This window comes from Martes martes (genome assembly GCF_963455335.1).
Source record: "Martes martes genome assembly, chromosome: 16".
Taxonomy (NCBI): domain Eukaryota; kingdom Metazoa; phylum Chordata; class Mammalia; order Carnivora; family Mustelidae; genus Martes; species Martes martes.
The window spans coordinates 53,682,356-53,697,692 of NC_137904.1; positions in this window are offsets into that span (position 1 = coordinate 53,682,356).

The window sequence follows — 15,337 nt, forward strand, 5'->3', positions numbered from 1 at the left end:
CTCTCGTTCTCTCTCGCGCGCTGACTAATACATAAATAAATTCTAAAGGAAACAAAACAAAAAAAAGCCAAAAACTTAAATCAATGACCAGTGACAAGAGAGTTCAGCTCCACTCCATTTTTACAATGGGAAAACACAAAACAGGCATTTTTTTAAAGTTGGCATTATGTTCAGGCAGGTACTAAACATTCCTCAGCGTGTGAAGGGTTTAAAACTCATTTTTCAAACATTTTTAATTCAGGCAAGATTGATACAGAGCAAATGGGGTCCTGGGTTGTCCCATCTCCTTTTGACCCTTAGAAAGTGAAGGAGAACATGACGTGTTCTCTGCCCTAAACTGGTTCAGTTAGGCTCCCTCCTGGGACCTGTCTCAGGAGAGAGGACGCCCTTGCAAACCCACCTTGGGCGAGTGGAGACATCACTGGGTCTGGGGAGCTCACCTGACCAAAATGGGCCCACCCATCTGCTGACTGGGTGGGCCAGAACGGAGCCCTCCCATGCAGCAAGCTATTAATTAATCAGACTAGATCCCCCAGTGAACTGGAGAATGGAGACAGACGGAGACGAGACAAAGCAATCTGTCTCTGGGGAGAGCTACACTGCATCCTGGCAGCTCTCCTGGAAGGGGCTAGAACATCCTCACTCCCCATCCTGACGGAAGCCTTGATGGTTCCCCGTGCTTCAAGATGGCCCTGGGCTTCCTACATAGCTCCCAGGGCACAAGGCAGAGGCAAACGGACACAGTTAACAGGTTTTCTCCCCAACCCATTCGCTCTGCGTCTTTGCATTCAGATGTCTACATTTCTTTATTCCTTTTTGAGGTAATATATTTATAAGAGCCTTCCCGAATGTATTTGGCTGTCACAGTAGCAAATCCACTCAAATATCCAGAATGTTCTCCCCATCTCAAGACATAAGTAACGATTAAGTAATCGCACCTGCAGAGACCTTTTGTCACCATATATGGTGACATTTACAGGTTCCAGGGATTAGGACTTGGACATCTCCCCGGGGTGGCGGGGGGCGTGGAGGAGGAGAGTGTTCCAATGGGCTGTGACTCCGTGCCTCCCCCTCTGATTTGCACTGGACGTGCGCCCTCCTATTCTCCAACCTTTGGTAACAGCAAGCACGTCTGCTGTCTGGCCCAGCCTTGCTCCCTTCTGACTCCCTATCTCTGGAACAACCGCATCATTTTCTCCATGATCCTCTTGGAAGCTATCTTTGACCCTTCCAACTCCTTCCCTACCCTGCCACCGCCCCACCCATGCTTTATATGAGTCACAGATCTCAGAATCACGAAGTCGCTGAGCAGAAGGGAAACTTCCCATCCAATACTTTTGACTCAGAGACAGGGTAGGGCCCGAGAGAGGTGGAGACTTGCCCATGTCACATGCTGATCTAATGGCGAGGCTGGATGAGAGTCCCAGGCCCCCAGCCCCTCCTAGCCCGGCTGCCCATCCTGGTCAGGGTCCACCTGAGGACACTGCTCCCCCATCCCTCATCTCCAGCCCTGCTCTCGCCTCCTCTCCTCTGGGCACTACAGAGGCCACCTGGGACCCCCTCTTCCAGCCTCCCCTTTGGCCAGTCTCCCCAGCGTCCCTTCACTGCTTTTACCTGACTTGGCCTCCCCGCCCCCCCGCCCCGTGGAAATAGCTTCAGCATCTCCCTGCGACGCAAACGCCAAGTTCAACGAGTCAGCACCCCTGTACCGAGCATCTATTGTGTGCTAGCTGCTGGGAGGTCGGGAGGCGGGGTCCATGATGAACCAGACCCAGGCCCGGCCTTCGATCGTCGCCTGGGCTGTGCACTGTCATGGCCCAGTATTCATGTGTGGCACCTGCCTTTCCGGCCCCCCGTCTCCCCGGGCCCCCACTGCCCCAGGCAGTCCACCTCCACAGCTGGAGTGGGTCAGGGGCTTGTCCCCTGTGTGCAGAATGGCCTGTCCCTTCCCGACCCCGCAATGCATGTGCCTGGCCACGCCCATGGAGCCTGCCTGCGGCGCTCCAGGCCAGAGCCCTGAACTTAGCCCCCTTGCCAGTATGGATCCCTCTGCAACCCTCGGTCCCGCTTCCCATCCTGGGTGACAGAAGGAACCCCTGTCAGCTGCCTCATAGGGTGGTTTTCCACCTCCAACCCCGCTCCGTTCCACCTGTCTCTTGTGGGTTTCGCCTGGCGGGTGGGGGAGGGGGCACCACGGTGGTCTGTCCGGCAGAGGAACCCCGAAGCTCCCCACTCTGAACGCCCTGCTTGGTGCCGCTGTGTCTCTGGGGGGGCACAGCTGCGGATCAACAAGGTCAGGCTGGGTCCCTCCGCCCGGGGTTGCTCTGTGCCAGAGCTGAGGATCCCCTGTGGGTGCGTGTCACCCATCCCCACCCCAGAGACCAGAAGCCTGGGGCCCTCGGGGAATTCCTGTATGGTCCCCAGTCCGAAGCCCTCCTGCCTGTGGTTCCACTGAGCCTGTCCTTTCTTTTGAGCCCGAGAAACCTGACCAGCCAGACGGCGCAGATTCCTGACATTTTTCTGGGCATTTTACCTAGCTCCGGGGAGTGCGGGGTTTCCAGAACTGTTGCTGTTGTCACAGACTACCCCAAAACTCAGTGGCTTGAGACAACAGCCACGCTATTTGCATCTGTGGGTTGAGGATTTAAACGAGGCTCCAGGGGAGGGGGGGTGGCTGGTCTCCCTTGGCGGGGTGGGGGGGACCATCCGAGTCTCCAGCACCACGCGGGGGGGGGGGGGCTCAGCTGGTTTGGCTCCCGAGTCTGGGGGCGGCCATCAGGCTGAGTCCCTCGTTCTCCTTCACAGAGGCAGGGGGCCTCTCCCTCTCCACGGGGGCCTCCCCAACCAGAGAGTCAGACCTGTCATCTGGTAACTCAGGGCCCCAAGAACCAAGGGCAGACTCCACCGGGCGTCCCTGAGGGGAAGCCCAGAGCTGGTGCCGTGTCGTCTGCCACACTGCAGGGTCTGAAGCAGCCCAGATGCTAGGAGGGACACCGGCAACGTCAGCGGTGTGGGTCCTGGTGGCCAAGGGGCGAACAACCTACTCTCCACGTCCCATCCTTCCTGCGGGAGCCTAACTCCCTGAGATACAGAGGGGCGGCTGGACCCCTCAGCGCCCCTCCTGTGGGCTGGCTCCCAGGAGCGGCTTCACCCACGCTCGTTCTCTCCAGGGAGGAGTGGGGGGCTCCCACGTGCCGTGGGCCCATCGGAGTGGGCTGTCACACCACCGCCCCTGGGGCCCCAGGAGCTTCCCTTTGGACTGGCTGGAGGGAAGTAGAGCCTTTGGGCCACCTTCTTCTTTCACATATGAGAAAACTGAGTCTCGTTTGAGGTTTTAGCTCATACACTTGCTAAAGGCCACATTAAAAAAAAAAAAAAAAAGCAGATGAGGTTTGAGAGCCCAGGACTCTCATTTTTTATTGTAATATAGGGAACTAGGGGCACCCCGCTGGCTCAGTTGGTGAAGCATATGATTCTTGATCTCAGGGTTGTGAGTTCGAGCCCCTGTTGGGTGAAGAGCTTATGAAAGAAAGAAAGAAAGGAAGGAAGGAAGGAAGGAAGAAGGAAGGAAAGAAAGGGAGAGAAAGAAAGAAAGAAAAAAAAAGGAAGGAAGGAAGAGGGAGGGAGGGAGAGAGGGAGGAAGGAGAGAGGGAAAGAAGGAAGGAAGGAAGGGAGGAAGGAAGGAAGAAAAATAGGGGGATAAATTTACTTTTCAGAGATTCCTTCCCTAACCAACTTTTCTGAGCTGTATCTAATCTGTAAAACAGAAGATACCCATGCTTTCTTCCCCAAACCTCCTTCACCCAGACGCTCACGGCTTTGCTTGAACGTACCTGATTGTCTCTCATGCCTTTTGCTTGAACCCAAGAATGAGTTGTATGGAGGCAGCGACCGTCTGGGAAGACAACTCACTCCAGATGGGAGAACGCTAGTTCCCTGGAGGACAAGATGCACCCCCCCACCCCCGCCAAGAGACTATTTGGAAACATGTCCATATTTGAAAACTGTACTCGGAAAAAGGCTGGGGGGCTCTGGGTTCCCTTTTTGGCTTGTTTTTTTTTGCTTGCATGTTTATTTCATCCAACCTCCCTTTTCCAATCTTACTCTCTTCTTTGCCTCTTTATGTCTTCTATGCTCTGCCCGAAGGAAGTCACCAAATCCGCCTCGTCCTCTCCCTTCCACGTGTACAAGTCATTCCCTCCGTCGAACATGCCAGACCACGCTCACTCCACCTGCTGATACTTTTTGAGAAGCATACAAACGCCACCCTTGCAAGGAGACTTTCTTCATCCGGTTCCCTCCAAGCAAATGGGATCTTCTTCTCCTCTAAGCTTGGAACGCTCAGAGGCCCCTCTGTGTGGCTCCTGCATGGGTCCTGTACAGGGTCACTTGCTTTCTGCACTGTAAGCGCTGGGCTTGTGACGGACCACACTGTACTCTCCCTGAGTCACCTGGCGCTGTGCCTTGCGTGGGTAAGTATTTGCTAATTGTGTGGAATTTGGCTTTGTGCATATAGAATTACCTTTCTTATCTTCCCAGAACTGTGTATAGGTGAGGTGAGCGAGCCAGAGGTCATCCCCACCTCCAAGAATTTGGAGATAGGACAATAAGATTTCCCTCGGAGATAGGGTTGCCAGACTTAGCAAATGGAAATACAGGATGCCTAGTTAATTAAAATGTCTGAGAAACAATGAACACTTTTTAGAATAAGTATACCCAACGTAATACTTGGGACACACTTAAACCGAACAGTCATTCATCGTTTCTCTGAAATTCAAATGGCTGGGACTCCTGCGCTGTGTCCGGCAACCCTACCCTGCGAGTTCAACCATAAAGAAGAAAGGAGAAGAAGGAAGAAAGGCAAAGTCACCTTTGAAAGTCAGAACGGGTCCTTCAGCAAGACTTGATTCCAATTGGAGAATACAGGGAAAGCGTATTTACAGAAACACTTCAAACCTTCTATTGTGACATATCTTAAGAATGTGCCCATCGGGGAGGTGGGGGGTTGGCAGAGATGGAAACTGGAGAGTGCTCTGATCTCACTGTGGAGAGAGACTCACCAGGCCTTTGAGTGGCCACTGGGGTCACTCCGAAGTCCCCATGTTTGCCAGGAAAACTTACTAATCAGGTGTCCCGTTGCCTCCTGGGACTGAGTGGGCTGATCTGGGACTCGTGTCTATTCAGCCTCTGCAGGGCGACTGTTAAGTGTCCTTGGGATTCTTCTGCACCATGTTCTCTTGTGTCCCCAGGGGACACCCAATGACAGCAACTTGGGTTTTCTTTCAATTCCCACACTCTGTTTTGCTGGCTGGCTACCACGGCAAACGGCAGAATCCATTTCTCCAGGGTCTAAGGACAAGAGCGTAGGAAGCAGCTTTTATCAAGTGTTTCCTCTACCTTACATAATCCTTGTAACAACTCCAGCCCGGCTTCAGTAACACAGAAATCGACCTTGAGAGATGTCATGACATCTCCTCCCAGGTCACACACTCAGTAAGTGGCACAGCTGGGACTCAAACCCATGGCTTCTTCCCATGCTTATTAACCATCACTGACATTTTGGCAAACCTCTTTCTTGGCACACACATACACCCATGGTTTTAGAGAAATAGTCTCAAGTTATATACAGTGTTTGGAAATTTTAAAAAAAGAAACTTTAAAAAATTGTTTAAAATTTTTATTTATTTTTTGAAGATTTTATTTATTCATTTGAGAGAGAGAGAGCACAAGCAGGGGGAGAGGCAGAGGGAGAGGGAGAAGCAGGCTCCCCACTGAGCAGGGAGCCCGATGCAGGATTCGATCCCAGGACCCTGAGATCATGACTTGAACCAAAGGTAGATGCTTAACTGACTGAGCCACCCAGGTGCCCCAAATCTTTTTTTAAAAAAATTCAGCAAGGTGTGGGGGACATCCTTCCATGTATGTGCTCCCAACAGCCATGCCATAGAACCGTGCAAAGTAGAGCTTGGAACGTTAACAAATACTTTGGCAACAAAAACAAGCTCAAGAAGGTTCCAGATACGAAATCCAAATGTAAAGGAGTAAGAAATATTCACCCTGGAAAGAAACATCCTCACGCCCTCTCACATCCAGGGCCATCAATAAAAGCCTAATAATCCGTTTCAAAGCCACTGGGTAGCCACCCACATGCAGCAGAAACTTTCCAGGTCCTATTTGAGGGGAGGACGGAAGGGATTTGAATAACCATTTAAAAGGCTTTACCCAGGTTACTAGGCTGGATCCTGGATCAAGGGAGGGGTGTGCCTCGAACCAGAGACCCTAAATAGGAGAGAAGAGGAAGCACAAGGAAGCACAAGGGGGAGACCCCGGCCAGTTTCTTTTTACACCTGCTGTTTCAGAAGCGGGTCACTGTCACGACTGTAAATTAATCTGCTACCGGAAAAATTATTATAAATCACAGCTTTCTTGTCATTCCAATATACACATCTCCAAACCCTTCCCAGGAGAGCTTCTGGCCTGCCCACAGACTTAAACCACCCCAGTGAGTCATGCCAACGGGCCGTTTGGTCAGAGTGCATTTCCCTAATTAGAACCTGTGACCGACAAGTCCAGCCACGAGGCTCTATCACAAGGACTTGTCATGAGCGCTGGTTTCTTAGCAAAAACTGACCTGCTAAAATGTCAGGGCTTTGCGTTTTTGTCTTTGGGGTTTTGCCATGCTGTTAGTAATGTGGTCTTCTGATAATAAATAGTTGTAAGGGGGCTTTCCCAAGTCTTGCTTCATCCTCTTAACTGCCCCATGGGGTAGAGGTTCTTACTGTCCCATTTTGTAGATAAACACACTGAGGCTCAATGGGGTGAAGGACATTGTCCAAGAGGGGCCTCGGAGGGAGCGGTGGTGCCTCGCCTTGAACCCGAGTCCACTGACGATGGATACTAGATTTTCTGCCTGCAGGCACAGGGCTGAGTTTCTAGAATATTCTGAAGCAGTTTGGTTTAATCCTCATGATCTCTACAGAACCTCCCCCTCTCCCAACCAAAGTTGTTAGGCCTGCACCTCGTTTCCTTAGGGTCTCAGTGCCTGCTTGGCAGACTGGTGCCACTGGACAGCCCGGAGAGAGCAGTGACCCAGAAAGGCAAGGAGAAGCGTTTCCAGGCAGGAATGCTCTGTGGTGTCAGATACCAGGGGTGATACGGCTGGTCACGTGACTTTGTGCCGTTGGTACATGCTGTTCCCTGTGCCTGGACTGTCCTGTCCTGGCCAGTCCCTACTCCTCCAAGATTCAGCCCAAAATACTGCGGCTTTCTCCGCACTGCAAAAATATCACTGTGTTTAAAATCTAACACAACGTCATTATTTTAAAAAGCCAATGCAAAGCAACAATTTTTTTAGCTTGTTTTTAATACATGTGAATTTTATACCTCATGTGAATTTTATACCTAATATGTGAATTTTATGCCTAAGATATGAATTTTATACCTGAGATAATTTATATGTGTTTGTATTCGTACCTCCAGAAAATTTTACATATAAAATATGTACATTTGTATATAAAGCTGTAAAGTAACAAAAGAGTATCATAATGTGTATGGGTTTTATAATTCTCATTTCCATTCCCCATAGAATGGATATATTTTATATCAGTAAGTACTGATTTACATAAGATTTTTTTTCAGAATACTTAAAAAGATATAAAACTCATAAATGCTTATTGCCACAAATAATTAAATAGTACTAAAAGATAGAAGAAAATAAACAACACAGAAAGCCCTCCTTCTAGAGAGAACCATCGTTAACATTTTGGCAAACGTTGCCTGTACGCACACACACACTCAAGGCAGTTTAACAAACAGGCTCAAGCTATATATTGGTTTGTAAAACTTTTTTATTTTTTAAAAATATTTTACTTATTTATTTGAGAGAGAGCGAGCAAGAGCTCGACAGAGCACAGGCAGAGGGAGCGGCAGGCAGAGAGAGAGAGAGAAGCAGACTCCCCGCTGAGTAGGGAGCCCGATGTGGGACTCGATCCCAGGACCCTGGGATGATGACCTGAGCTGAAGGCAGATGCTCAACCGATTGAGCCACCCAGGCGCCCCTTGAAAACCTTTTTAAAAATCCAGCAGGGTCTTGGCGACATCCTTCCATGTTTATACATATAGCACGAGATTCATCGTTTTCATGGCTCCATCATATTTTATTATGAGATTACAATTTTACAGTAGACCTGAAATGCTAGTGATGACCATTCATTTTCAGGTTCTCGGGGATTTGAAACAACACCGTGACGAACACCCTTGTAGGCACAGTGTTCTTCCCGGAAGAAGGGGGACAGATGGAAAACTCAGTATGTACGACTTTGCAGGTCTCCTCTGATTCTGGCAGTGCTTAAAAGTGCGCACCACGAGGAGTCTGAAAGTGTAGCCAGTGGGCAGAAGGACCAGGAGTGATTTGTCCTCTTGTTTACTCTTCTGTCCTTTTCGTGTTCTTCTACGTGTCTTTCATCAGGTTGACTCGAGTCGGAATGTGTGTTCCCATCGCGCACGAGTACGAGCTTTAGAACCACTCAGGCGTCCGCCCTGGGGGCCTTCTCCCCTCTGGTGTCCTGTGTGCACGCTTGCTGCCATCAGTCGCCCTCACTGACAGAGGGCTGCTCCGTCCTGTCCCTCCGTTGGCAGGGGGTGAGCGTGGAGGGAGGCAAGGGCTCGGGGTCCCCGGGTAGCCCCCCTCAGGGGGCACCCGCAGCTAACACGGCCCGGGCCTCTCCCGGTTGTGAGCTCAGTGGGTTGTGCTTGTGAGGGAGAAGGCGGGCAGGACACACCAGGGCAAGGAGGCCCTTCCTGCCTGAGCTCGTGGGCAGAGCTCCTTGTCCCCCCTGTATCTCCAGGCCGCAAACTCCCCCACCCCCGACGTCTCCTTGGCTGCTGCCCGAAGTGACCTGGCCACCAGAGGGAAGCTGGCTGCTTCTGGGCGGCAGCTGTCCCCTCCTGCAGAAAAGTCTAAAAGGACTCCGAGGATGTCTTCAGTATTTCCAAAGAGGTCACTGATTGAGTGGGCTGTTCTGTGTTTGGTTAGTGCTGAGACACTTCCTCTTTCACTTGTGTCTCATTCAGGCTTCCTCCCTCCCCCCCTCCCCCTTTTTGGAGACTGAGAAAGGGGAAGGGGAAAGAAAACCGAAAATTTCAGATGTAGCTGCAATGCTGGAGCCTGTCCCTGGGGGGTTGGGGGGCTGCGGAGGCACAGGGTTGGGGCGGGGGGGGGATGCCGGCACCCTCCAGAGGTCACAGAGGCCCCTGGACCTGGCCTTTCTCCCACCCCTCGCGCTGGCTGTAGCTCCCACCCAAGTAACCCTCCGTGCTCCTGTGCTCCCGGACATCCTTGCAACCCCGGGTTCTCCTTTTTAGGGAGCAGCTTTCCTAAACTAAAAACTCAAGTCGGCTTTGGTGCCCTTCATTGAGTTGACTATTCATCTGCAAGCCAGACAGATACAGGGAACACGAGTGTGTGTGTGTGTGTGTGTGTGTGTGTGTGTGTACACAGACGCACGCACTCGCAGATTGTGGTAGCTTTTGGAAACTGTCTGAGGCACAGAAAGTAACTCGCCTGACAAGACATCAAAGGGCTGCAAAGAGGCCACAAGCAGCAAAAGCCTTCGAGACCGCCTCAAAATTTCTATGTGATTGACGATAAGCATCTACTTGCTCCAGTAAGTTGAAGCAGAACTGTAATATTTTATTTGTTCCGGGAAACGGTCACTGAAGTCACAAGTCATAAATAATAGAAGATAGAAAAATCCTCTCTTCACCTAATGGACTCCAAGATCTCTTCCTTAGCTTTTCTGCTAATGGCCTCCCCGGACTTGGCACTACCCGAGCTGCCCTGTGACCGGGAGATGGATCCTCAGTGGGCAAGCAGGACTCGGTCCAAAAGACCATTTATAAGTTGGTTGTTTGGAACACAGACTGCGTTTTCCCTAAAATCGATATTTGCCAGGGTGACGGGGCTTTCTGGTTCCCCTTGCACAGTTCTCTCTCTCTCTCTCTCTCTCTCTCTCTCGCCCTTGGCTGATACCAGCTGTCCTGAGTCCTCTCTCTCTTATGGCACCTGGGCGCTGCGTCTTGGGAGGGTTGTCTGCAGGGCAGGTGGGAGAAATCAAGTCAGCTCTTGCTTTCCGGGTACAGCCCTGGCTCAACAGAATTTAAATGTAAGCGAATTTTCTTTTCCATCTTCTTACCTTCTAGGAGCATCCAGGTCGCAGTGCCTAAATCTCCCAGATCATAGGACCCTTCCCCAATCTGCCTTATCTGCTCTGGGATGCTCTTCGGCTGAGGAACCCTGTGACCCTCAATTACTTACTGGTTTCCACTTCCTGACCAGCCAGACTTCCATTTCCCCAGGGCAGCTGATATCGGCTGAGGACTAGGGGAAAAGTAAACTGAGCAAGTATGAATTCATACCAGTGGGTAAATGACTGAAACCCTCTTAACGTATTCTCGTGACACTTGAGAATCCTTGCGGGCAGTAAGTTATAAAGGATGAAAACAAAGGGGTTAAGGGTTTAGAAACTGCACACTCATGAGTGGGACGCTCACCCTGTTTCCAGAACATTGGCAGACAGTTAGGAAACAATCCTTTTTTTTTTTTTTTTTTTTTAAATGTCAGGTCACAGGTTCAGAGACTAGGGAATCCCCCCTCAGTGAATCGGCTGGTTGTCTGCCAGCTCACCCTTGAGAACCCCTAGTGGATAATCTGCTTTCATGTACACAAAACCATCAACCAGCTTTGTGTGCCTCATGATGAAAGCTTAACAGATAGCAAAGGATCATCAGATGTTTGTGGAAAGTTCTAACATGAAAGAAAAAGACCCAAACAGAGGAAACAGCAGAAACTCAACTTCAAAAGTAGCATAGTTTCTATCCATAAAGAGACAAGAGAAGACATTTTACCCACTAAATGAGAAAAGGTGCAAAATAAACACTCAGAACAAGAAAGAAGTTTGGGGGAAAATGCTCAAAAGAAAAGACTAGATGAAAACTTCAGAAAATAGTACAAAAAGATGGGTGGAAAAATATTGAAGATAAGAAGAGCATCCATCCTGAAGTCCCACATCCAGAAAATATGGAAAGAAAGAAATCTTGCAGAATGGAAGGATAAGAGACTCAAGATTGAAGAGGCCACTGAGCGAGCGACAAAATGAATGAGGGAAAAAAGAGCTCAGACCAGGTTACGTCTTTTAAAAAACATACAGGGGCACCTGGCTGGCTCCATCAGAAGAGCATGTGACTCTTGAGCTCAGGGTCATGAGTTCAAGCCCCATTTTGGGTGTAGAGATTACTTACATAAATATTTTTTTTTAAAGATTTTATTTATTTATTTGACAGACGGAGATCACAAGTAGGCAAGGGAGGCAGGCAGAGAGAGAGAGAGAGAGGAGGAAGCAGGCTCACTGCTGAGCAGAGAGCCCGACATGGGGCTTGATCCCAGGACCCTGAGATCTTGACCTGAGCCGAAGGCAGAGGCTTTAACCCACTGAGCCACCCAGGCACCCCACATAAATATTTTTTTTAATGTATAAAAATAATTTTTAGAAAAGAAAAAGAAATCAACTGAAAGGTGAAATACGTTTCTCTCGGCAAGCTCCACTGTTAAAGAGACAGAAACTGTTGTTCAAGGCCATCCAACAAAGACGGGACATGGAAAATTCCCAGGCTCTCAGTTTTTCATTTGAACTTCTGGAGAACTACACCAAAGACATAAGGAGAACCAGAGTCTTAAAAACTTCAACCATCCCTGAGTCATCTTTATCTTATTAGGAGAAAATTCTCCGTGGGCCTCTTGCACTCTGCACATCTTGTTAAGTAGAGAAATTGACTGTCTTTGTTCTGTACTATTCATCCAAAATGCTTTTATAATAAATAGTTACAGAAAAGAAAAAATTGTATATACTTAAAAACCATAGAGTTCTTCAGGGCTCTAAGGAAAAAGGGAAGACTCCAAGATCTTCCTTTAAAAAAGCAAGTAACATAAGGATTAGAAATCGAAATCATTGAATGTCAGAAAAAAATGGAACAAACCCTTCCCAGTGCTGAGGCAAGATGATTTTCAACCTAAAAATTCCATACCCGTGCAGCGAAACTCTCAGTCACGTATGAGGGTAGACTAGAAACATTTTTAGATAGACAAGATTTCAAAATATTTATTTCTATGTAACTTTATTCCAAAAGGATCTAGGGCATGTGCTACTACAACCAGAGGAGTAAAGCAAGGAGGAGGAAGACACAGAATTTAAGAGAAAGGATCCAACAGAGCAGAGTACAGTCGCAGTCCCAGGCTGAGAGCTGCACAGCAGGCCCAGAGAGCGATGGTTCAGACGGGAGCAGGGGATAGAGAGCTGCAGAAGAACGGCTCCCAGAAAACAAACAACGGATGTGCTCAGGCTAAGCAGAAAATATTGACAACAGAGATGATGAAGCATTTTTTTTAAGTAATAAAGAATTAGAGGAGGCCTAAGAAACTTGGTAAATGGATTTTTCATAATTTAAAAAGAAAACCAATCCAATAACAGAAATGAAATGATGATTAACTCCGGGTGAAAATAGAGAGTTCTACAATAAAGAGAGCACGGGGGCCCCTGGATGGCTTAGTCCATTAAGCGTCCGACTCTTGATTTTGGCTCAGGTCAGGATCTTAGGGTCATGAGATCAATCCCCGCATCAGGCTCCGCACTCGGCACAGGGTCTGCTCGTCTCTCTCCCTCCGCTCCTTCCCTCCATCCCCCAATAAATAAGTAAAATCTTTTAAAAAGAAAAGGAAGAAAGCACAGTCATAGTACACTGCTGGGCTCTGCAGCAAACAATGAGTAATTATCATAATAGAAGCGCTGACTACAGAGTCAGTCCAAAGTCCTGATACAACTACATGGGTGGGGAACGGGAGATGTGCAGTTTGAGGATACAAAGGAGAGGTCGGTCCCCATGTATCATGGCAGCAAATCAATAGATACCACCTTAAACCAGCAGAGCAAGAAATCTCATTATATACATCCCGTTCAGAAATGGACAAAAATACTAGGGAGAACATCTGAGAGCCTCTTGGAAGTTGGTCTGTAGGTGCGGCTGTTACTTTTCACGACAACTCTTTCAGTATGATTTGGCTTTTAAAAAGGTACTTAGAATATTTTCATATATTTAGTAATTTTTAAGGAAAGTCCAAGAACTAGGAAAATGAACGACAGATTGGTTGCTAATCTCAATGGATCTGTAGTGGAATCTCAGTAAGTAAAATTCAGAAACTGTAGGGAAGAGGTTGGGGGCAGGGTGAAGAGGTACAATTATCACGTAAGTTCATACTGGTATGTTTTAATTGTACTGCGGTTATTTATGAAAGTGTACTTGGTTTTGGAAAATATATGCTAAGGTATTTAGGAGTAATGACACATCACGTCTGCAGCTTACTCACAAATGGTTCAGAGAAAAATTATATATAAATGTACTTTACATAGATATATCCTTCTTATTCTAAAAAGAAAGCTTAACGAACATGGGGTACTCAACTTTTTAAACAATAAGCATTAAATACGTTGAGACTATACAGAAATATCGTATCCTTCTAAAACTTAGGGGCAACCATAAAGTGTTTTGTTTTTTTTTAAATCCAGAAAGTGAATTCAGTTTAAATGAAAAAACAAAAAATTCTAGTTAATGAGAAGCCAAGGAATAACTTTTATGTTCCAGATACCTTGAATGAAAGTCTTTGCCCTTAAGCACCTCACAGTTTAGGGAGACACTGAGGAAGTAAGTTATGATCATTGCAATAAGGACAAACATAGCAGTATGCACAAGGTAGTGATCATTGCAGAGGAGGGAATTTTGTGCTGCAGGAGGTGGGGTTAGGGAGAGCTCCACGGAAGAGTTAAACACTGAGCTCAACGAAGCTTCTCAGGGCGTCAGAAGGCCACTGGATCAAAAGGTAAAAAGTCCAAAGTAACTCATTTGATCCCTAAAAACCACAGAAGGTTTGTGCTACTTTTATCTCCATTGTACAAACCAGGAAGAAATGCATAAGGTAAAAAAAAAAAAAAAAGATGCTGGCCACATGCTAATGAACAACGGGTTCCAAGGTTCAAGCCCAGACCATCATCTTAGCCCCTGCGCTACACTGACTGACTCTCAGGATGTCTGGAGACAGGCATTCAGTCAAAAGGCACAACGTCCCAGAAAGCCAAGAAGCATCTCAGACACAGCGAGGCTGATGCATTGATGTTCTCGGTTTAAATTTGGGGACCAGGCATGATATGGATGCATTTCGCTGAAGACTGGGTTCAGGTTAAGGGTGGAAACGGGCACTGTGGTCAAAGAATGACTTTGGCCATTTCAAGATCCACGGGGAGTTACCAACCTAGAGACTGACATGATCACTGGAGTTGAAAAGACAAAACATTTATTAAGTTACAGTCCTCTAAGGAGAGACAACATGGGGTTAAGGGGGGAGAAGATAACCACCAGACGGGGGCTGAAGTCGTCAAGAAAACACGTTGTTTGTCCTTCCTGGGGAGGGAGAAGGACCATGAGGGTGAAGACAAATCAGATAATGGTAAAATGGCCTCAACTTCAAAAGCATAGAGGCTGCTTGGTCATAGTAGGACAACGGCTTGGAAATGAACACTGGGGCTCGGGAGTATTTCTGAGTGGCCGTTGGGAGGGAAGAAGTGATGTTCAGGGAAGAAAGTTGAGTGTCCCTTAAGGTGAAGTCTTGGGAAGAGAACTTTTGGGAAAGGGGGAGGTGTGAAGGAACAGGCTTACACTGGACCCGGGTTTTGGGGGGGTTCTTTTGTAGGACGCTGCTGGGTCCGACGGAGTCTGGAAAGCATGGGGCAAAAATGACCTGAGCTGGAAAGGAAGGAGGGCACGAGGGGTGCACGAGGGGTGGTGGGTGGGCTTGTTTGGCGGGCTTGCTGGAGGACCACACCCCTGCAGGGAGAGGGGATGGCGGTCAGGTTGGGATCTGTTCTTGGCAGTACGAGGTGGCCTGACCCAGCCTGACCCACTCCTAGGCCCTAACGTCTGCTGGGCACCGGGATGTAGAGCCGTGGCTCGGTGGGGGGGTCGGGGGGGGTCCTCTGCTTTCAGATACAACTCCCCAGTGCTGAGGGGCTCTAGGGGTCAGAGCTGGCTCCTCTCATCTTCCATGGGACAACCGAGAGGCCCAGAGAGGGTAACCGGCCTAGCCAAGGCCACACAGCTAGTCCAGTCCTAACGCCCGCCCGCGCCTGTCCTACTTCTCTCCTCCGCTCCCGCACACGCATTTCGGCTTCTCAGCACCAGCCAGGCACAGAGGGACGCACCCCCGGGTGCAGAGAAACCCCGCGGGCGGCTCCAG